The 7,350-nt window shown below is 36.8% G+C and overlaps 1 pseudogene; it reads right to left on the reverse strand.

Moving 5' to 3' along the window:
- Positions 1–5,841: 5,841 nt before the first annotated feature.
- On the reverse strand, positions 5,842–6,348 carry LOC143671207 (N-alpha-acetyltransferase 50 pseudogene; annotated as a pseudogene).
- Positions 6,349–7,350: the final 1,002 nt, after the last annotated feature.

A 7,350-nucleotide genomic window follows, 5' to 3' on the forward strand; every position in this document is an offset into this window, starting at 1 on the left:
ACGGGCTGCTTTCAGGGCTGTCTCCCACCTGTGCCTTACCCAGGGGAGGGGAGAAACCCAACTCAGGTGGAATCTCTCTCTCAAGGAATTCAAACCCCAGGGCTTGGCAATTTGAAGCCATTAAAACCAGCCTACAACCTCTCCTCCATCTCCACCATGCCCCCAGCAGGGAGAGTCTTCTAAAGTTAAAAGTGCCACAACATCTTTTGTTGGTGTGACCAGCAGTCAGATGCACCACGTACTGGGCAGGATAAGAAAAAGAGAGCCCAGAGACTTCACAGGAAAGTCTTTTAACCTGTTGGGTCTCATCCTCAGGGAAAACTGACACAGGTGACTCTTTCCCCCTGATAGGAGACAAGTTTAGTCTGGGAAAAACCAGCTGGAATCTATAATACCTACATAAACCCTCCTGAAGGTGGGGAGGGAGAATTTGAATATTACAATAAATGAGCTAGACTTAACAGATATTTATAGGACATTACACCCCACAACAGCAGGATACACATTTTTCTCAGGTGCTCATGGATCATTCTCAAAGATAGACCATATGCTGGGTCACAAAGCAAGTCTCAACAAATTTAAAAAGATTGTAATCATACAAAACACTTTCTCAGATCATAAGGGAATGAAGTTGGAAATCAATAACAGGCAAAGCGCCAGAAAATTCACAAATATGTGGAGGCTCAACAACACACTCTTAAACAACCAGCGGGTCAAGGAAGAAATTACAAGAGAAATCAGTAAGTATCTCGAGGCAAATGAAAATGAAAACACAACATATCAAAACTTATGGGATGCAGCAAACGCAGTGCTAAGAGGGAAATTTATTGCCCTAAATGCCTATATCAAAAAATAAGAAAGGGAAAAAATACAGAAATTAAGTGTCCACTTGGAAGAACTGGAGAAAGAACAGCAAACTAACCCCAAAGCAAGCAAAAGGAAAGAAATAACAAAGATTAGAGCAGAAATAAATGAAATTGAGTACATTAAAACAATTGAGAAAATCAATAAACCCAGAAGTTGGTTCTATGAGAAAATCAACAAGATAGATAGGCCCTTAGCAAGATTGACAAAAAGAAGAAGAGAGAGGATGAAAATAAATAAGATCATAAATGGAAGAGAAGACATAACCACTGACCCCACAGAAGTAAAAGAGGTAATAATAGGATACTATGAACAACTTTATGCCAATAAATACCACAATGTAGATGAAATGGACAACTTCCTAGAAAGGCATGAACAACCAACTTTGGCTCAAGAAGAAATAGATGACCTCAATAAACCAATCAAAAGTAAAGAAATTGAATCAGTCATTGAAAAGCTTCCCAAAAAAGAAAAGTCCAGGACCAGACAGCTTCACATGTGAATTCTACCAAACATTCCAGAAAGAATTAGTACCAATCCTGCTCAAACTCTTCAAAAAAAATTGAAATGGAGGGAAAGCTACCTAATTCATTCTATGAAGCCAACATCACCCTCATACCAAAACTAGGCAAAGATATTACAAAAAAAGAAAACTACAGACCAATCTCTCTAATGAATATAGATGCAAAAATCCTCAACAAAATTATAGCAAATCGAATCCAGCAACACATTAAAAGAATTATACATCATGACCAAGTAGGATTCATCCCAGGTATGCAAGGATGGTTCAATATAAGAAAATCAATTAATGCAATACACCATATCAACAAATCAAAGCAGAAAAATCACAGGATCATCTCAATTGATACAGAGAAGGTATTTGACAGAATTCAACATCCTTTCCTGTTGAAAACACTTCAAAGGACAGGAATACAAGGGAATTTCCTTAAAATGATAAAGGGAATACATGAAAAACCCACAGCTAATATCATCCTCAATGGGGAAAAATTGAAAACTTTCCCCCTAAGATCAGGAACAAGACAAGGATGTCCACTATCACCACTGTTATTCAACATCCTGCTGGAAGTTCTAGCCAGGGCAATTAGACAAGAAAAAGAAATACAAGGCATCAAAATTGGAAAGGAAGAAGTAAAACTCTCACTGTTTGCAGATGATATGATACTGTATGTAGAAAACCCTGAAAAATCCACAGCAAAACTACTAGAGCTAATAAACGAGTACAGCAAAGTGGCAGGTTACAAGATCAACATTCAAAAATCTGTAGTGTCTCTATACACTAGTAATGAACAATCTGAGGGGGAAATCAAGAAACGAATTCCATTTACAATTGCAACTAAAAGAATAAAATACTTAGGAATAAATTTACCTAAAGAAACAAAAGACCTATACAAAGAAAACTACAAGAAACTGTTAAAAGAAATCACAGAAGACCTAAATAGATGGAAGGGCATACCATGTTCATGAATTGGAAGACTAAATATAGTTAAGATGTCAATTCTACCTAAATTGATTTACAGATTCAATGCAATACCAATCAAAATCCCAACAACTTACTCTTCAGAAATAGAAAAAACAATAAACAAATTTATCTGGAAGGGCAGGGTGCCCCAAATCGCTAAAAGTATCTTGAGGAAAAGAAACGAAGCTGGAGGTCTCACGCTACCTGACTTTAAGGCATATTATGAAGCCACAGTGGCCAAAACAGCATGTTACTGGCATAAAGATAGATATATTGACCAATGGAATCGAATAGAGTGTTCAGATGTAGACCCTCTCATCTATGGACATTTGATCTTTGATAAGGCAGTCAAGCCAACTCACCTGGGAGAAGACAGTCTCTTCAATAAATGGTGCCTAGAGAACTGGATATCCATATGCAAAAGAATGAAAGAGGACCCGTATTTCACACCCTACACAAAAGTTAACTCAAAATGGATCAAAGATCTAAACATCAGGTCTAAGACCATAAAACAGTTAGAGGAAAATATAGGGAAATATCTTATAAATCTTATAATTGGAGGTGGTTTTATAGACCTTACACCTAAAGCAAGAGCACTGAAGAAAGAAAGAAAGAAATGGGAACTCCTCAAAATTAAACACTTTTGTGCATCAAAGAACTTCATCAAGAAAGTAAAAAGACAGCCTACACAATGGGAGACAATATTTGGAAACAACATATCAGATAAAGGTCTAGTATCCAGAATTTATAAAGAGATTGTTCAACTCAACAACAAAAAGACAGTCAATCCAATTACAAAATGGGAAAAAGACTTGAACAGACAACTCTCAGAAGAGGAAATACAAATGGCCAAAAGGCACATGAAGAGATGTTCAACGTCCCTGGCCATTAGAGAAATGCAATCAAAACCACAATGAGATATCATCTCACACCCACCAGAATGGCCATTATCAACAAAACAGAAAATGACAAGTGCTGGAGAGGATGTGGAGAAAGAGGAACACTTATTCACTGTTGGTGGGAATGTCAAATGGTGCAACCACTGTGAAAGGCAGTTTGGCGGTTCCTCAAAAAGCTAAATATAGAATTGCCATATGACCTGGCAATACCATTGCTAGGTTTCTACTCAGAGGACATAAAGGCAAAGACACAAACGGACATTTGCACACCAATGTTTATAGCAGCATTATTTACAATTGCAAGGAGATGGAAACAGTCAAAATGTCCATCAACAGATGGGTGGCTAAACAAACTGTGGTATATACATACGATGGAATATTATGCAGCTTTAAGACAGAATAAACTTATGAAATATGTAACAACATGGATGGACCTTGAGAACATTATGCTCAGTGAGACTAGCCAAAAACTAAAGGACAAATACTGTATGGTTTCATTGATATGAACTGACATTAGTGAAGAAACTTGGAATATTTTGTTTGTAACAGAGACCATCAGGAGATAGAAATAAGGTAAGATATTGAGTAATTGTAGCTGAAGGGATACAGACTGTGCAACAGGACTGCATACAAAAACTCAGAAATGGACAGCACAATACTACCTAACTGTAATATAATTATGTTAAAACACTGAATGAAGCTGCATGTAAGAATGATAGAGGGAGGAGGGCTGGGGACACAAATGAAATCATAAAGAAAGATAGATGTTAAAGATTGAGATGGTATAATCTAGGAATGCCTAGAGTGTATAATAGCGAAATGTACAAGGTACAATTTTAAAAATGTTTTTGCATGAGGAAGAACAGAGGAACATCATTATTGCAGGGTACTGAAAATAGATGGTAATTAATATTTTAAAATGTCACCTTCTGTGTGAGACTAAAGCAAAAAATGTTTATTAGTTACAAAATTTATATTTTGACTAGTGCATTTACTAATATAACTTACATAGATAGTTTGATTGAATGCCATAAATACTTGGAATCTCAGGTAGGACATGAGATTGTGCTGGTTTGTCCAGAGTGATGCCCCGATGAATCCCAGAGTGATTTGATCAGTGAGTGGAAAAGTATCTGCAAAGCCCCCTTTGTGGAGTGGTGAGAACAGGGAGAAATTCAACTTTCCTGAGTTGAATTCTTGCTATTCTCACAAGCAGTGTGGGCAACCAAAGCTATAGGCTCAGCCTCCAGTCTTGGGGTTTGTTCACATGAAACTTAACCTCGCAAAGGATAGGTCAAGTCTACTTAAAATTTAGGCCTAAGAGTCACCCCCAAGAGAGTCTCTTTTGTTGCTCAGATGTGGCCCCTCTCTCCAGCCAACACAACGAGCAGTCTTACCACCCTACCCCTGTCTACATGGGACATTACTCCCAGGGGTGTGGACCTTCCTGGCAATGTGGGACAGAGATCTTGGAATGAACAGAGACTCAGCATCAAGGGATTGAGAAAAACTCTAGAATGGGCTGAGACTTAGCATCAAGGGATTGAGAAAACCTCAATCAAAAGGGGGAAGATGGAAATGAGACAAAGTGTCAATGGCTCACAGATTCCAAACAGAGTCGAGAGGTTATCCTGGAGGTTATTCTTATGCATCAAGTAGATATCATCTTGTTATTCAAGATGTAATGGAGAGGCTGGAGGGAACTGCCTGAAAATGTAGAGCTGTGTTCCAGTAGCCATGTTTCTTGAGGATGATTGAATAATGATACAGCTGTCACAATGTGACTGTGTGATTGTGAAAACCTTGTGTCTGATGCTCCTTTTATCTACCTTGTCAACAAAGGGGTAGAACATATGGAATAAAAATAAATACTAGGGGGAACAAATTCTAAAATAAATTTAGATTAAATGCCAGTGATCAAGGAAAGCAAGGGGTAAGGTGTATGGTAGGTATAGTCTTTTTTCCCTTTCCTGTGTTCGTTTTATTTCTTTTTCTATTGTCTTTTTATTTCTTTTTCTGAATTAATGCAAATGTTCTAAGAAATGATGAGTATGCAACTAAGTGATGATATTGTGAATTACTGATTATGTATGTTTTTTATTTTTTTCTTTATTTTTTAATTAATAAATAAATTTAAAAAACAAACAAAAAACCCCAAAGTACCACAAACACACTAAATTGTCTATGAATTAGAGAACAAGATATTGCTGCAGCTTCTTTTTGTCTTTTGAATATACAACATTTTGTAGGTGCTACTCTTTTATGTGAAAGCAGAATACCTAAAAAAAATTAGCTAAAATATCTGAAACTATTTAACACCTTAATCTTTGGGACCGTATATCTTAACTATGAAACTAAACATACCTATACCTTCTCCTTCCTTCAGTGAAACCACCTCACAAAAGTCAGAAAACTAAAACAATCCAAACATGATTAATGTTTAAAGTCCTTGAAAGAATTAAAACTTTTAGAGAAAAAGAAAGAGAGAAAAAACAAAATAAGGAGGGAGGAAGCTTTAAAAGAAAGAAGGGGGAAAATCAATGGACCTCTTTTTTATTTGACGACGAGCAAGTGCAAGAAAGTTCATTTGTAATTTGTTCAGTTATCTGTTTTTTGCATATTTGCGTTCTGGCCAGAAGGGACTTTGAGGTTTTTCTGCAGCACATGAGCATCTGTGGGTGCTATCCTCTTATAATAGTTCTTCTTTGTCTCAATAATCTCAAAGCCAAACTTCCTGTAGAAGTCAATTGTCAAGTCACTGCTGATCTGGACATGCAGAGAGATATCAAAAGTGCCATCTTTTTCACAGATGTTTAAGGCATGATTTAACATTTTAGTTCCTATTCCTAGCCTTTGGTAAGGTGCCAGACACCCTAGTGTCCTGATGTAAGGTCTCTTCTGATTCTGTGAATGATCCACCCTACAGCATACTGCACCTACTGCAATACCATTGAAATAGGCAAGTTTTACTAGCTCTCCAATCTTCAGCACATCCTTGTAGAACTTGTTGTTGTAGCTGACTGGAAAGATGACTTGGTTTAACCTCTTCAACTGTTTAATATTGTGTGATGTCACATCTCCCAGCTCGATCTGGCTGTACTTCATCTGGGAAGTTAAAGTGACTATTTATTTTCATTTTCTCCATCTGCTGAGGCCATCGTTACTACTGAAACCAATTCCTTCTTGAATGCTTGGTGAAATTCACATGTGAAGTCAACTGGTCCTGGTCTTTTCTTTCTTTGGAAGTCTTTGATAACTGACTAGATCTCTTTACTTATGATTAGTTTGTTGAGGTCTTCTGTTTCTTCTCCAATCAATGTGGTTTGTTCACACTTTTCTAGGAATTTGTCCTTTTCCTCTAAGTTTTCTTGTTTGTTGGCATATAGTTGCTCATAGTATCCTCTTATTATCTCCTTTATTTCTTTGGGGTCAGTGGTTATGCCACCATCCTGTTTCTGATTTTATTTATTTGCATCTTCTCTTCTTTTTTCTTTGTCAGCCTAGCTAAGGGTCCATCTATTTTGTTTATTTTCTGAAAGAACCAACTTCTGGTTCTGATTCCCTCTATTGTTTCCATATTCTCAATTTCATTTATTTCTGCTCTAATCTGTTATTTCTTTCCTTCTGTTTGTTTTGGGGTTAGTTGGCTTTGTTTCACTAATTCCCCCAGGTAAGAAGTTAATTCTTGATTTTTCTCTTCCTTCTTTCTCTCTTTCTTTTGTTTTTGTTTTTCTTTCTTTTTCTTTTTCTTTTTTTTTTGTTGGCATGTGCAGGCTCCAGGAATTGAACCTGGGTCTTCAACATGGCAGGCAAGAATTCTGCCACTGAGCCACCATTGCCCACCCTGTTTCTTCTATTTTAATATAGACATTTCAGGTAATAAGTTTCCCTCTCAGCACTGCAGTCACTGCATCCTATAAATTTTTTTCCTTTCATATATTTTGCATTTATTTTTATATATAAATGTCATATTTACAATTTTTAAAAGCAAAGAGGGGTGGGGATTGCCAGTGTCTTTACTTAACCCCCTCACTTCATCTCCAAATTAATAGGAGACATGAAAACTACTTGAGCAGGGCCTAATGTATGTTCTTTTATATATATACA

This window comes from Tamandua tetradactyla, chromosome X (genome assembly GCF_023851605.1).
Source record: "Tamandua tetradactyla isolate mTamTet1 chromosome X, mTamTet1.pri, whole genome shotgun sequence".
In the NCBI taxonomy this organism is placed as follows: Eukaryota; Metazoa; Chordata; class Mammalia; order Pilosa; family Myrmecophagidae; genus Tamandua; species Tamandua tetradactyla.